The sequence below is a fragment of the Macaca nemestrina genome, chromosome 11 (assembly GCF_043159975.1).
Source record: "Macaca nemestrina isolate mMacNem1 chromosome 11, mMacNem.hap1, whole genome shotgun sequence".
In the NCBI taxonomy this organism is placed as follows: Eukaryota; Metazoa; Chordata; class Mammalia; order Primates; family Cercopithecidae; genus Macaca; species Macaca nemestrina.
Genome location: NC_092135.1, coordinates 107404256 through 107419315, shown reverse-complemented (window position 1 = coordinate 107419315; position 15060 = coordinate 107404256). Strand labels below are relative to the sequence as shown.

General features: G+C 37.5%; 1 protein-coding gene across 3 annotated transcripts in view; it reads right to left on the bottom strand.

Annotated features, from left to right (window-relative positions):
- The window catches only part of LOC105481123 (microtubule associated protein 2), a 315665-nt gene extending 301150 nt beyond the window's left edge, over positions 1-14515 (bottom strand). For all 3 annotated transcript variants that reach the window (XM_071073883.1, XM_011740412.3, XM_011740414.3), the window contains exon 1: positions 14290-14515. The gene's annotated coding sequence lies outside the window, so the exon portion shown is untranslated. The remainder of the gene's footprint in view (positions 1-14289) is intronic.
- Between the last annotated feature and the right edge of the window lie 545 nt (positions 14516-15060).

Below are 15060 nucleotides of genomic sequence, written 5' to 3'. Positions count from 1 at the left end.
CACTAACTATCTGACAACAAAGAACTTTCTAACTTACGTATTTTTGTACAGTATTCTTCAATTTTTCTTAACTTTTAAAGAATATTGCCATTTCCCTTGACACTCCCATTGATTATGTCTAAGAATCATTATCAAGTCACAGCTAATTAATAACTTTTTGTTTTCGGGCTAATGGTCACATGAGGAGCCTTCTTGTCCATCATGTTATTTCTGGAAGAGTCAAACAATCTCACTATTGATTTAATAGAACAGTGAAAATTAGGCCAATTATTTAATTATAATTCCAATGCATCCACAATATCTACCTATTATCGAAATTAGAAGGCAACAGTACAATTTCACTTGAGAATATGTAAAACAAAACAAAATCAAAATTCATAGTTATACTGTAAGTCCCAGATTTCAGTTTGAATGAGAAAACCTCATGTGGCATTCTGAGGAGAGACAAAATAGTGCTTACATATCTAAATTCTAATTCTCAGAATATTTTCATGACCATGCACTTATAAGACAAAACACCTGGGTCTTAGCATCTTCCTACCAGGATCACTAAAGTTGAGAGGGTTGCAAAACGGTTTAAAAGACATTTTTGATAACAAACAGTGAAAGGTTCAGAATCAAAAAATCCACCCCACTTTTTTTAAGTGCATGGGTAACAGATTTAACAAATGTCCTCCAACAGCATATTCACACACACGTTATAATTTATTTTTGAGAAAATGGTCTCACTTGTGAAAACCGAACAAGAACAATGCAATCTGTCCTAATTGACAATACAATATGATCAATATGACCAAAAAGGCCATGCCATCTTTTCCTTCTGAAAAGTGAATATTGTTCTGGTCACAGACTTTCACTGAAAGTAGATCTCTGATGAAAACACAGAATATAGTTTGATTTACATTTTACCTTTTAATAAAAAGATTCAACAAAATTAGGATAAAGAGAAATCATAAGAAAATGATGCATGAAAATGTTAGTGTATGAAATGTCTACTAAAGATTCTACACAGTTACTTGAAGGGGGACACGATTTTATTCTGAGATTACTAGAAGCCAAGAAAAAAATAGAGACACAATCAACGTCACAAACACTGATTACAAAACCAAGCTAATGGCTTAGGAAAGAGTCTCCAGTATCTAACATGCTCTGACTTGAGAGAAATCTAAAGATTCCATCCATGGGACTTCATAAAGGGAAATATATTAACTATTGTCTTCACATAGTCTTCATGTATTTATCTTTTAACAGCATGGTTTTTATAATTTCAAAGCTATTTTCTGGATTCATGTTCAACCATGACAACATATGCCAGGGTTGACAAAATACAGTTTGAAGGTCAAATGGGACTGTCACTTGTTTTTGGTAATAAAAGTTTATTGGAACATGATAACAACTGTTTATCTATTGTTTGTGGCTGCTTTCTTGCTATGACAGCAAAGCTGAGTAATTGTAATAGAGACTATACGTGACCCACAAAGCCTAAAAATTTTCTCTCTGGCCCTTTGATAAAATAGCTTGCCAATCCCTACCACAGTACATTAACTATAAAAATATTAACAGGTCTTAGTGCAAATCTTTAAAATTAGAAATAAATATCTAACAAGATGTGTTTATAATCTTCTGAAAGACAATTTGTTAACATACATATACACACATACAACTGATTTTCAATAACTGTTTACTAACTTATCTGTGAAGTCATGAAGTCCATTTCCATTAAGGTCTAGAAATTAGAAGGAATTAAATAGAAATTAATCTTTGTTCTTTTCCTTTATTTTCCAAGGCCAGTGCCTTTAAATATATATATATTTGGCATGCATGTGACATAACCCCAATAGAAGCCTATATTATTCACTGACTGACATTTCTGCATGGCTTCTAACTCTCACCCATCTCCACCAGCATCACACTATCCCATTCTTTAATGTTGATATTTTCTTAATTGTATGTGAAAATGTCTGTAACCAAAGTTTCCAAAGAAGTCCCTTAGTTTCCCAGTCTAAATAGTTTGATGTCTCTATGCTACACCATATGTAGAAACTCTAGGCAGGCCACTATCTTTCCCCAAATTTTTCTTGCTAATCTGAATATTTCACATTCCTCACACCATTTCCCAGGTCAAAAATCCTTCACTGATGCCAGTGGCCTTACGATGAACCCAAATCTCTTACTAAGGACCTCTACAAATCCAGCACCACCCACACAGGCAACTGTTCTCCAAAAGAAACCCTCTATTATAGGCAATCTGGTTTGCTTTGCTCACTGTCACCTCAGTGCCTTTGCTATTGCTATTGTCCTATCTAGGTGCTTTTCCAAACCTAGACACACTCATGCTGCTTCTGACATAATGTGTTTCACTTCTGCACATGGCAATGACTCTCCCTCCTCTGAATTTGCTAGCACTTACAAGACATACTTTATTTTTTTACCATTCATATGGTTGTAAATTATATTATTTTTAATACTAGTTTTATGTCTTATATCTCTAGTGACTGTCAACTAGAGGAGACCAATATGCTGTATATTTGATATTCTATAGCACAAGCAGGGTTGTCTATATAGAAGAAATTAATTACTTTTCTGATTCTTTTTAAAGCTCTTTTATTAACTCTTTGAAATACATTTTAATTTAAATTTGATGCTTAGTAATATCTCAATATTAAAAAGGCCACATTTTGGATATAATTCCAAGAATACTATTCAGACTTTAATATATATTTGAATTATTTGTTGATTTGTTTTATATATATATATAAAAACACATGTATATAACATATATAACACATAAAACATATATAACACATATATAAAACATATATATATAGAGAGAGAGAGAGGATCTGGCTCTGTCATGCAGGCTGGAGTGCAGTGGCACAATCATTGCTCACTGCAGCCTCAAACTCCATGATTCAAGCAATCCTTTCACTTCAGTCTCCTGAGTAGCTAGGACTACAGACACGTAATATCACACCTGGCTAATTTTAAAAAAATTATTTTGTAGATTTGGGGTCTGACTATGTTGCTTAGGCTGGTCTTGAACTCTTGCCTCAGACTCCTAAAATGCTAGGATTATAAGCATGAGTAACCACGCTTGTCCCATATTTTTAACATTTAAGTAACTGCAAGTCTGGGAGATCCCTATATCGAATGGTTCCATATTAAAGTAATTTATATAATAAAAAATAATACTAAAAATAAAACAGAAGTCAAGGAAAGAGGCTTAAAGAAAAATCAACAATAATTAAATACCCCATTATAAAATAAAAATATTAATTGCTCCTAAATTATGTGATACTTTGGAAATGTCCAGTAACTACCATAACATGACAAAATAAAAAAATTTAAAAAATAGGCCAGGCATGGTGGCTCACGCCTGTAATCCCAGCACTTTGGGAGACCGAGGTGGGTGGATCACGAGGATAGGAGAGCGAGACCATCCTGGCTAACATGGTGAAACCCTGTCTCTACTAAAAAACACAAAAAATTAGCCGGGCATGGTGGCGGGCGCCTGTAGTCCCAGCTACTCAGGAGGCTGAGGCAGGAGAAAGGCGTGAACCAGGGAGGCAGAGCTTGCAGTGAGCCGAGATGGCGCCACTGTACTCCAGCCTGGGCGACAAAGCAAGACTCCATCTCAAACAAATAATAATAATAAAATAATAACGATAATAATTTTGTTTATTGAAGGCATGCTTAGGAAAAAAGTAAACAGCTTTGAACCATGCCAAAAGTATAATCAATCAAATGTCTGCAAACTGTATTTAAAGCTAAACTCAATAGAGCATTATACTAAGGCCATAAATATCTGAAAAGTGCATTAAATATTTTAGTATAAGCAATAGATGCATAAAGAGGTACACTGTTTATTAATGATTCAAGATTATCATGAAATTGGATCAGCTCACTTACCAAATTATCAGGAGATTTAGACCGTTGTCTCTAAGAAGCAAAATGTGTGTTACACTGTTATTTAATGTTGGTTGTTGCTTGGCACCTGACCTTGTTTACAACTAAATCTGCTGTCGGGAAATAGCCAAAGGACACATTCATATTGAGAATGGAATTTTTTTTTGACTACTGCTCTCAAACACGAATTTGTACTTTTCTGTTTAGATTGTTTTGAAAAGCTTAGTTTGGGGTACAAAGAGACTACAAGTGATTAAAATTAATTATGCATGTAATTCTCCAACAGCCAAAAAAAAGATACAGGTTGAGTTACATTACAGCATTAGATAAGGACAGCTTACCAAAAGTCTATTCTTGTTTCCACCATTGGTTTCTGATTTTCTAAATTATTTCTCTCTTGTGATTTAACACATTAGCAAATAAGATACAGATATATCTAGAGGGATTTAGAAGATATAATTAATCTTTGAAAGCTTTTACAAGATCCTAAAAAAATTCTGCTTTTAACAACCTCAAAAATTACAATGCAGTGCAAGTTAAATAAAAGACAAACTCCTTATCGGGGTCAAAAGCCAGTGCCATTGGTCTTTCTGTTTCCCAAATGTATCAAGCTTCGTCCTGCTTTAGGGCTATTCTCTCTCACTTGAAAGCTTTTCCTCCGGGTACTCCTGTGGCTGGCTACTTCTCATCACTCATGCCTCCAAAGGCAGCCTATCCCACCACAGACAAGCTCTATTATATATGTTTATTGTATATTCCCAACAGCAATTATTTGTGTCTGAAATGTTCATTTATTATTTTACTTGTTAAAGTCTGTCTCCTGCTGCTAGAATGTTAGCTCCATGAGGACAGGAATTTATACGGTTTCTTCTGATATTCTCCACATTCAGAAAAGTGCCTGCTAAATATTAGGAACCCAATAACCATTTGTTAAATAAATAAATGAATGAACCATGGGCTGTGATCTAAGAAAGAACACACTAACCTGATATTCAAGTAGAAGACAGAGTGAATCCCTCCCAAGTAAGAATATCACGTTCTAAAAGGCATTATTTTAATTCTTTACAGATTATTTAAATTTTCAGACCATCAAATAAAATAAACTAAGAAGAGTATGAAATATCTTACTTTAAGAGATCCGCATTTATATGTGTTGACTCTTGATATACAATTAAGGTGGTTTTATTCCTTGTACCACATAAAGACACTTCAGAGGAAGACAATATGCACAACCCATTTTTCATCAATGTATACGGAAATTATAAGAAACTTTGTTCTATCTACTCAGTGATAAAACAGTCACTCTGATTCTGTTGGATGATTAGACATTTTCGTCTAGAGAATTAAGACATATTACACGGAATATTCTAACAGAACGGTGGCATTAGAATTCTTCTAATTTTCTCGACAGTGGTATGGTTTCAGTTTTCAGTGACCAGGAATATGTTTCTCCTTGAATATTTAAGCACAATTTCTACTTAATTTCTTTCCTTCAAGATGCTCTTTATGGCTTTCAAGTATTTGTCAACTAAAGGCTCTATAATGCTTAAGTAGCATGGGTGCAGGTGAAGCTCTGCTGAACACAGTAACCACAGCAACACCCAATTCTTATTTAATTTGAAGTCTTGGAAAAAGCAAAATAAAACAAAACAAAACAAAAAACAACCAAACAAAAAAACAAAAACAACAACTACCAAGAGGGATGGAGCACTGTCAGCAGAGAAACAGGAAGGCACGTAAGAGTAGGAAGGTAAGTGGGAAACAGGCACAAACACAGAGGCCCACAGCCTTTCTAGCTCACTTCCTCTTAGCTAAAAATGTTAAATCTGGGGGAAACACAAAAGGAAAGCAATTTTAAGAAAATTTAATGGCACTATAGATGAGAAAAAAGTTTCAACCTGCCTATTTTTGTTGCATTCCCCTTATATGTTGAGCCAAGTTTAAACATAGACTCAAATCAGTCTGGAAGCATCAGTATGGATAGTTCAAGCTCACAGAAAAGCTCATTGGCTTTCCAAGTCTGGGCACACATCCCCAGAGTTTAAACTACTATCCTGAGAGATCCAAACCACAGGAATGGCCCTGGAGCAGTAGCTTTGTAAGTGTTTCCTGGATCAGATTTAGTCTCAATGCTTATAGTAGTGTAGCTGGCATGCAGCTGGTTGGAATGACCCTAGAATTCCGAGCCCCTCCCTCTTTTATATCCATGTGAGAGTCACAGTTGAGTCACAAAGTTGGGCAGGTATGACTGCCACCTCACTCCACCCTCAGCTCAGAGAACAGAAATACAAGCAGAGTTGGGAACGGCAGTCAGAATGAGATGAGTCTTCAGTGACACCTCTTACCAAGCACTGATTTTGAGCCTGAATTACTGAGTCTCAGGCCTGCTTCCACTACTAACTAGATAAGGAAAATCACTGAAATGGTCACTATCCCAGTTTACTTATATGTACTCCACAGGTTCACAACATTTGCTCTTGATAGTCTCTTTTCCCCATCAAACATCCTCTAATTCAATAGAAGTAGCAAGTCTTGAGAATTGATGCCTCTTCAGTGATTGCACAGAGGCACAGAAATAAAAAATACATTTGTAGCTCTCATTTGTAAATGTAGAAAATAATTAACTAATTATAAAAAGAATGCATTTAATAGTATTTTAAATATTTCCAGATATGTAAAACACACAGTCCTTCTAAGTCCAGTAATTAACAGGGCTACAAAAAGCTATTCCATTACATAAATTGTAAATATGTCAGGAAGCAAAATACTTTATTAAAAATCAGTTTATCCATTTTAAATACCATTTTTTAAATGGAGAACTTTGGATTCCTATTAAAACCCTCATGATACCATTTGGGAAGGGGCTAAATAAGGCAGTAAGAATCTCCAGGATTGTACACAGCTTCATACTGCCAATTTTGATATTGACCACTCTCAATATGGTGCTACTAAAGACAAAAGAAGAAAAAACATGAAATTCGTGGCGGAGTTTTAAAGCTATAAGAACTTAAACAAATGAAAAAAACTGCTCAGTTTCACCAAAGGCCACTCAGTGCTCTATAACAATCTTCATCCCGAATGAGGCAAAACTTTCGTCTGAGATACAGTGGCCAAAGCTTTTTTTTTTTTTTTCTCTATTATACTTTAAGTTCTAGGGTACATGTGCACAATGTGCAGGTTTGTTACATATGTATACATTAAATCCTAGATCATAGTCACCTGGTTGTTTTATAAGAGATTCAGGTTTCAATAGATGCTTAGTATTTTATGTTTCCCTAGCAGTAAAATTCTTAAAAGTTCCATCAGTCCTGGTTTCTGGTGTTTAAGTGAAGATAAACTGCATTTTCCATGTGAAAGCAGTGTCACCTGAACTTCTTAAAATATACATTTTAGTAGCCAGTATTGCAACTTAGGACGTTTTGATCAACATGGAGACGCTCTAATTCTGAGCACAAGATTTAGCTTTACCGTTTGATTTCAATAATGAACAATGGAATCTGGACTATCTTAATCTAAACAGAAAAATACAGTGATACTTTAATATTAATCTAATTTGATTTCATTAATAAATACTTGGTCATTTTCCCCTATTAAATTGTATTTAATACCAATTATTCTCATGTGGAATCAACTGATTGCATAATAATTGATTTCATCTATGAAAAAAGCAAATATATAAAAGTCTAACTCTATCTTAGAAAGTAATTATACACAAACATGCAAATACCACCACTACCACCATCATGTTAGCCCTTGTGAAACACCAGGTAGACAAAATTAGCAGGCTGAGAAGCTGTTACAGGTATTATAATTCCATGTTCTCATCCACTAAGTAAAGAAATTGTATGCTACATATTGCAAATTTTATTCAAACAATAAGTAAGTTTATGTAGCAAATTAAAGAATCAAATATTTTCCTGGCTATACTAGATGACCTACTAAGATAAAAAGAATGAATAACTGAATCCTGAAAACTTTTTTGCTTGTTTTTCAAAGTGGGCCAAAAGAATGTAGTGTATCATATCAACAATAAAAAATAGGCAGCCTATTATTTAATACATTATTTTGCTCAAAAAAGTAAACTCTTAAGGGAAGACTAAATTACAAATTTGAGAGGCACAATACTCAAATAAAATAGTAAAATGTCAAAGCTGAGCATTATTTAATTGCCTTAATACCAATCAAAATGATACCATATTATTCATTCTAAAATTGATACTTTCTCATACCAATTCATTATATAATTTCAGCACCATGCATTAACAACACAATGTTGTACTTTTAAATTGTTATAATGCAATGCAGTAGCCACCTAAAATCCATTACTACTTAAATAAATATAAAGGGTTCATATTGAAATGATTTTTTTGTCTCAAATAGAGTCAGTTTGTACATTTACTTGTGAGTTTGCTTTAACTGTAAAGGACCTAGACAGTTAAGGGACGAAATATACTCATGCTATTCAAGCACTGTATTTTATGGTCATTTTTGAGGTAGATTAAGATGGCTAACAATGATGCTATACAGAGAAATGTAATTAGGAATATTTTACTTAAAATTAAATTAATTTAGTTCAACATTTACTGATTGCTCGTACAGTAGTTCATACTCCACTTAATAGGTATATATTAGTGGAATCAGTTAACTAACATAAAATAAAGACAATGGACTGCCTGACACATAGTAACTTTACTAGTTAAGTTTTTAAAAAAACTAGTTGAACCATGTTTTATAGTGTCTGATGAACAAAATAATAAAAAGTCAGTCGGCTAGTCAAATTTTTTATTTAAAAAAATTCATTGTATAGATGTATTATTTTTGACTGCAAAATGTCTTTAAAGTAATTCAAAGAAGGCTGATGAGGATATATTGGGGTGAGCAACTATCTACAACCTAAGGGAAACTGAATAAACTTGGATACAAACTAATGGGGAGAAATAGGGTAGTAACTTTTCTTCCAATTTTTAAAGGCCTTTTTGAGGTAGAAAGTATTATGAAAGATTGGTATACAAGGAAAAAATTGTTGAAGCCTAGGAGATATAAAAGCCAAGTTTAGTCTGGGTGCAGTGGCTCATGCCTGTAATCCCAGCACTTTGGTAGGCTGAGGCAGGCGGATCACGAGGTTAGGAGATTGAGACCATCCTGGCTAACAATGTGAAATCCCATCTCTACTAAAAATACAAAAAATTAGCCAGGCATGGTGGCGGGTGCCTGTAGTCCCATCTACTCAGGAGGCTGAGGCAGAAGAATGACGTGAACCCGGGAGAAGCAGCTTGCAGTGAGCCGAGATCGTGCCACTGCACTCCAGCCTGTGTGACAGGGCGAGACTCTGTCCCAAAAAAAAAAAGCCAAGTTCAAAGAAAGGACCAAGATAAGGATAGAGCCTTGAGAAGGGGGAGAGGTTAGCATAAAACTTCACGTTAAATGAGAAATATAAATATAATGAAAAATAAATTTCAATAAGAATATCAGGCTATATTAAAGACCAATGTTTATTTCGCCAATACAAACTGAAAGGAAGGGGCAATCTAAGTAAAGAAGAAAAGAAGAGGCCGGGCGCGGTGGCTCAAGCCTGTAATCCCAGCACTTTGGGAGGCCGAGGCGGGCGGATCACAAGGTCAGGAGATCGAGACCACAGTGAAACCCCGTCTCTACTAAAAATACAAAAAATTAGCCGGGCGCGGTGGCGGGCGCCTGTAGTCCCAGCTACTCAGGAGGCTGAGGCAGGAGAATGGCGGGAACCCGGGAGGCGGAGCTTGCAGTGAGCCGAGATCGCGCCACTGCACTCCAGCCTGGGCAACAGCGTGAGACTCCGTCTCAAAAAAAAAAAAAAGAAAGAAGAAAAGAAGAAAAGGGAAAGGGAAGAAAGGAAAGAGAGAAGACAAAAAAGGAGGAAAGAAAAAAGTCAAGGTGTGTGATCTTAAAAGTAAATTATTTGCCCTAAAAGGCTCATTAACATAACAAAAAGCAAAAAAAAAAAAAAAAAAGAAAGAAAGAAAAGAAATGTGCCCCATCTGGCGTGTGTTTTAATGGAAAACAAATTGTCTAAAACTTTCCCCAACTTCCACAATATAAACTTAACAACAGACTGAAAGAGGATTCTGAGCACTTTGTTTTGTCTAACTTTCCATAGAATTTTACTGAAACGTTTAAGTAAAATGTATTACAGTTAAAGTACTACCATTCAAAGGAAAGTTTATGTCTTGAACAGGAAAGATCAAAGATTAGATTCAAAGTGTTTTTCATACAAATTCATCTAATTGTGTTCACATCATTTTAAAATTCTGAATTCACCTAATTCACCATAAATCTCCTTCCAATAAACATACTGTATAATTTTTACAAGGAAGCACCATGCCTTAGTTCAAAGACATGACAGAGGAGGGATGGGGACAAAATATGTTGAAACAGAAAAACAAAACATTTATTCCTTCTTCACCCTCTCAGACAAAAAGGCCGCATGTTCTCACTCATAGGTGGGAACTGAACAATTAGATCACTTGGACTCTGGTAGGGGAACATCACACACTGGGGCCTATTATGGGGAGGGGGAAGGGGGGAGGGATGGCACTGGGAGTTATACCTGATATAAATGACGAGTTGATGGGTGCTGACGAGTTGATGGGTGCAGCACACCAACATGGCACAAGTATACATATGTAACAAACCTGCATTTTGTACACATGTACCCTAGAACTTAAAGTATAATAAAAAAAAAAAGAAAAAAAAAAGGCTCATCTCTACCCTACATGGACAGCTTTTAATAGCTGAGAATTTGCTTTCATTCCACATCTTCCTCTACACCCACCCACCCAAACCTCCATACACATTCTCTCCCTTGACTTTGGCCTTTTGTGTACAACATATTAATTTGCAGCCCTTTAACTGCTTTTGGTGCCTAGAACCATTTTCTGCAATTGATAACTGAGAATATCAAAAGTTGTTTCTCATAATGAATAAATAAATAAATACATAAATGGTAGTAAGTGCTCTCCTTAATGAAAAATAAAGGCCAAATTTTTATCAAGAGAGTAACATTACTGAAACAAAAATAGCTAGAGAACAGTAAGTCTAACATCCAAATATCGAATTTAAAAGAACGGTGTGAAGGGAGGGAAAATATGGTGAAATGATCAAAACACAGCCCTTATATGAAAAGGTCTAGATTGAGTAGATAAAGGTAATAGCAACAGTAAAGAGATAATTAAAGTAGCAAAAAGACTTGATATATTTGAGAGAATCAGATATGACTCAAAGAGTTTATTAGCATCTTTAACTCATCTGTAACAGAGACAAAAAAATTTGAGATTGTTTCAAAACTGTTCAGGTTCATGCATTTACTAATGACTTGCCTAAAGTGACTACTTTTAGCATTAAGGAGGATAGTTTTGATCTGGGTGTGGTGTTATCTTCTATTGTAACTGTTATTTCAGATTCTTTATTTTAATCTGTTAAGAGGAAATTAAGTATTGAAAGGATTCAATAATCAGAGTTACCAACTTGAATACTAAAATCCCCAGTTTCATATGGTCAGTCTTATACGGACATCAATGAATCACTGAAGGACGCACCTATTGTCCTATAAGCAAATGTAATAATGATTTTTTAAATTGTCAACAGTGCAACTATATTTGTTAAAAGCATGTCCAGTCTGTTGTCTAATTGCTAGTAAAATTCAACACTAAATACGTATGTGTGATAAGAAAATACACAAAAATATACCAACATTTTTCTTCCTTTTCCCTTCTGATGTTTAGAAAATTTGGAAACTGGTTTAAACCAAAAGGGGTAAAGGAATGAAATTATTCCTTCAGGCTTAGAGGATTCTGTGCCAAGTTTCATTTCTGGCTACATACTTCTAACCAAGTTCAAGATCCCTGAAAAGGAATACACAAAAGAGAAAATATCCCTTTAACCTCAGTGGAACGACATTAGTAGAGGCTGCTATGGGAAGAGAAAGGCTTTTGCCCTGAGATGGGTGTGCTCCTGGTGTTTGGTTTCCACTGAGAGGATGCCTGCTCCCTCAATGAATCTGAAGTACCTACTAGGATGAGGTAATGGCTGTGCCAGTTTCACTGGGTCATGCTCTTTCAGCACATTCTTTCCCTCTCTCCTCCCTGAGAAGGTGCTGTAAACAAATCATCCTGAGAGGTGCTGGAGAGAATGAACAATCCTAAATTCAAAATTCTTGAGAACACTGGACCTGCTATGGCAGTCTAGACATAAACAGAAGACTAAGGCAGCCATAAAGAAACAGGTTATTTGATAAGAAAAGGGAAAAAAAATAAGAGAGGAGATAAATAAAATAAAAATTAGTATAACTAAAATATTATTTTATAAAAGGTAGCTCTATTTTTAAATTACTTAGATCTTCAGATGTGTGTTAAGCAATTTTCTACTTATGGTTTTAAAAAAGAAAACTTTGGACATTAAATAATATTGTAGCAAACTGTAAAATATGAAAAATTAAAATTGAATGAACAACAGATAAACAGCATGTACCACTGATCCTGAAGCCACAATGGCTCTGATAATATACAAATCATGAATGCAGATGTAAACCTATGATAATCAGATGAAATTACCAGGAAATCAACATACACACACACACACAAATATAATAATCCTTACTGAATGAAAAAAAAATGACTTTTTCTTGAAGGAAGGGTTCTTTGTGTGCATGGGGCTGGGGCTTTTGGAACTTCCATGATTTGTAAATTCATAAGGATTTCTACCAAAATACAGACACCTATTGCCCAGTTAAAGTGCTATTTTGTGTTATATTCTGATGGAAGGCTGTAATCTTTTCCTTGGGCATAAAATTAACAACATTCTAAAGGGATTCCATTTATTCAATCTATTTGACTGCCAAAAAAATCATAATTGTCCTCAGTGAAATGACATAGTGAAAGAACTATGCTTTTGAACTGGGCTGGTACCTGCAGCTCATGCATGGGACATTTTGCATAATGTGGCTCACATAAAAGGCTTTGTTCTCCATCGCCTCACTGTGGCTGCAAACCTCAATTTCATTTTGCAATCATTTCCTTTTCTAGACGCATCATTTTAAAATAAATTATATCTTTAACATTTAAGTTAGTTCCTTACCAACAGTCATCAATCCCTTTGCCTCACACCCAAAGTTATATACCACCACCAATATTTTTTTTTGTTTTGCACTACATATTTTATTCATAACATAATTTCCAAACCCTTAAATACAATTTTTAAAAGTCAGTCTTTTAAGTACCAATTTCCTTTTGTAACATGTATGTAGTGTATTACACATTTGTGTGCATACTTGTATGCTTATGCATTTAAACAAAAACGCTTTACACTGGACTCAATTTTAAAGGGTCTATGTCCTGGAAGCATTGTGCTAAGGGCTTACAACAGATGGCACACAGCAATTGTCACAAACGGGCTTGTTGCTAATGAAAGCTTTTTATTTTCTGACAAAATCCTGAAGCCCCGATGGCCAGGCAGAATAACATTAATTTCGTTTTCAAGGATGTTTCGTTTCAAGGATGCTTTACTACCCCTCCCCCCAATACACACCCAAATATACACCTCCCCATTCCTAGCCCCCCACACACTCTTTCTTGAAATTTCCATCCTTAAACAAAAGACGAGGTGGGGGAAGGAAGGCAGCGAGCACTGCAGTCCCCCTCTCCCCACCAAAAAAACCTTTTAAAAAGAAAAGGAAGAAAAGAATAGATGTACTGTAGATTCAGACGTCCACCCCCATCGTTTAAAAAGCAAAACGACTGTGTGGAAGCTCAACCAGACTCATTTCTTCGTGCCCCGCCCTCCAACACCACCAGACATGGATTTTTCATTTTCCTACAATTATAAATATCAGTCCTCCTCTCCCAGCTGTTTCTGAAGGAATTACAGAGAAACATGATTTGAAATGGGCAAGGCTTCCCTCACTCACTCACTTGCCAGTGTGCAGTTCTCTACAGCTGGATGAACAAAAAAATCTCCTACCTCGAATTCCTATTTTCCACTATCTTTGCAGAATCCACCCCCCTTCTTTCCACAGCTCAGGTAATACTGGCTTTCGATACACGTATTCTATCCTGGCCTAAGTTTTCAGTCGTTTCAAAGTGGTACCTAACAAGGTTACTCGCACTTCTACGAAGCCAGGGCTCAGGTACCAGTAACGTCCTGCCCCCTACTCCGCAGTGGACACCTGGATAGGACAGGCCCGAATCTTCCGCCAGGTGCACGGCTGGGCAGCTCGGCCAACTCCCAGACTGCCTGCTAGGAGTGCTAGAGGATGAGACACGACCCCTCCCCATTCCCACCTCTTTCTACTCAGAGACCGAGGCAAAAGGAGAGGCGCCCTACATAGAGTCAGAGGTGGGGACGGTCTCTTACCTGGGCGCAGAAACTGGATGCACCCGCGGTCGCGACTACCGCCGCTCACGGACTTAGCGTCCTCCGGAGAAGAAGCAGAGGGGTGGAAGGGTTAGGGGAAGAAGGGGGGGAGGGGGGAGAAGGAGAAGGAAGAGAAAGAAGCGGAAGGGAAGTAAAGGAAGAGAGGATGCTGCTGCTGCTGCTGCTGCTGCCCAGAGCCCGCGCAGCCCGAGCGCCCGCCCCAGACTGAGAGCGGCGCCCCCACCAGCCTTCTCGAGCTGCAGCCCCGCCCCGACCCTTCCTCCCCGCCCCGCGCAGGTCCCGCCCGACTCCGCGAGCCCGTGGGCGGCCGCGGCGGGGCTGGCGCTGCCACCGCCGCAGTGTCCGGGAGGGGGAGCACGGCCGCCCCGCCTCCTGCCGCAGCCGCCGGCCGCCAGGCGGGGACCGCGAGGTGGGAGCCTTGGAGAGCCCCGCCCAGCCGCTGGCCTGGGCGTTCTCCAGAGCCCTGGTCCCTTCCCGCGACAAAGTGAGGCCAGTAAGTGAGGCCAGTGCCCGTGCGGCGGGACAGGCGGGCCTTCCTAACTGGCGTCCTTGGAAAATCGGAGGCAGCAGCTTTAGTCTCGCGGGAGCAACCTCCAGAGACCCCCGGCTTCCCTCCCCTGTGTCGCTGTGAGGCGGGGATACCAGTGGCACCTCACCAGGAAAGCTCACGGGCCTTGCCTCACAAACCCAACCACAGGTGCATCCAGAAACGGCAAGCGAAATGTGGGGCGCTTGAGAACATAGAACAAC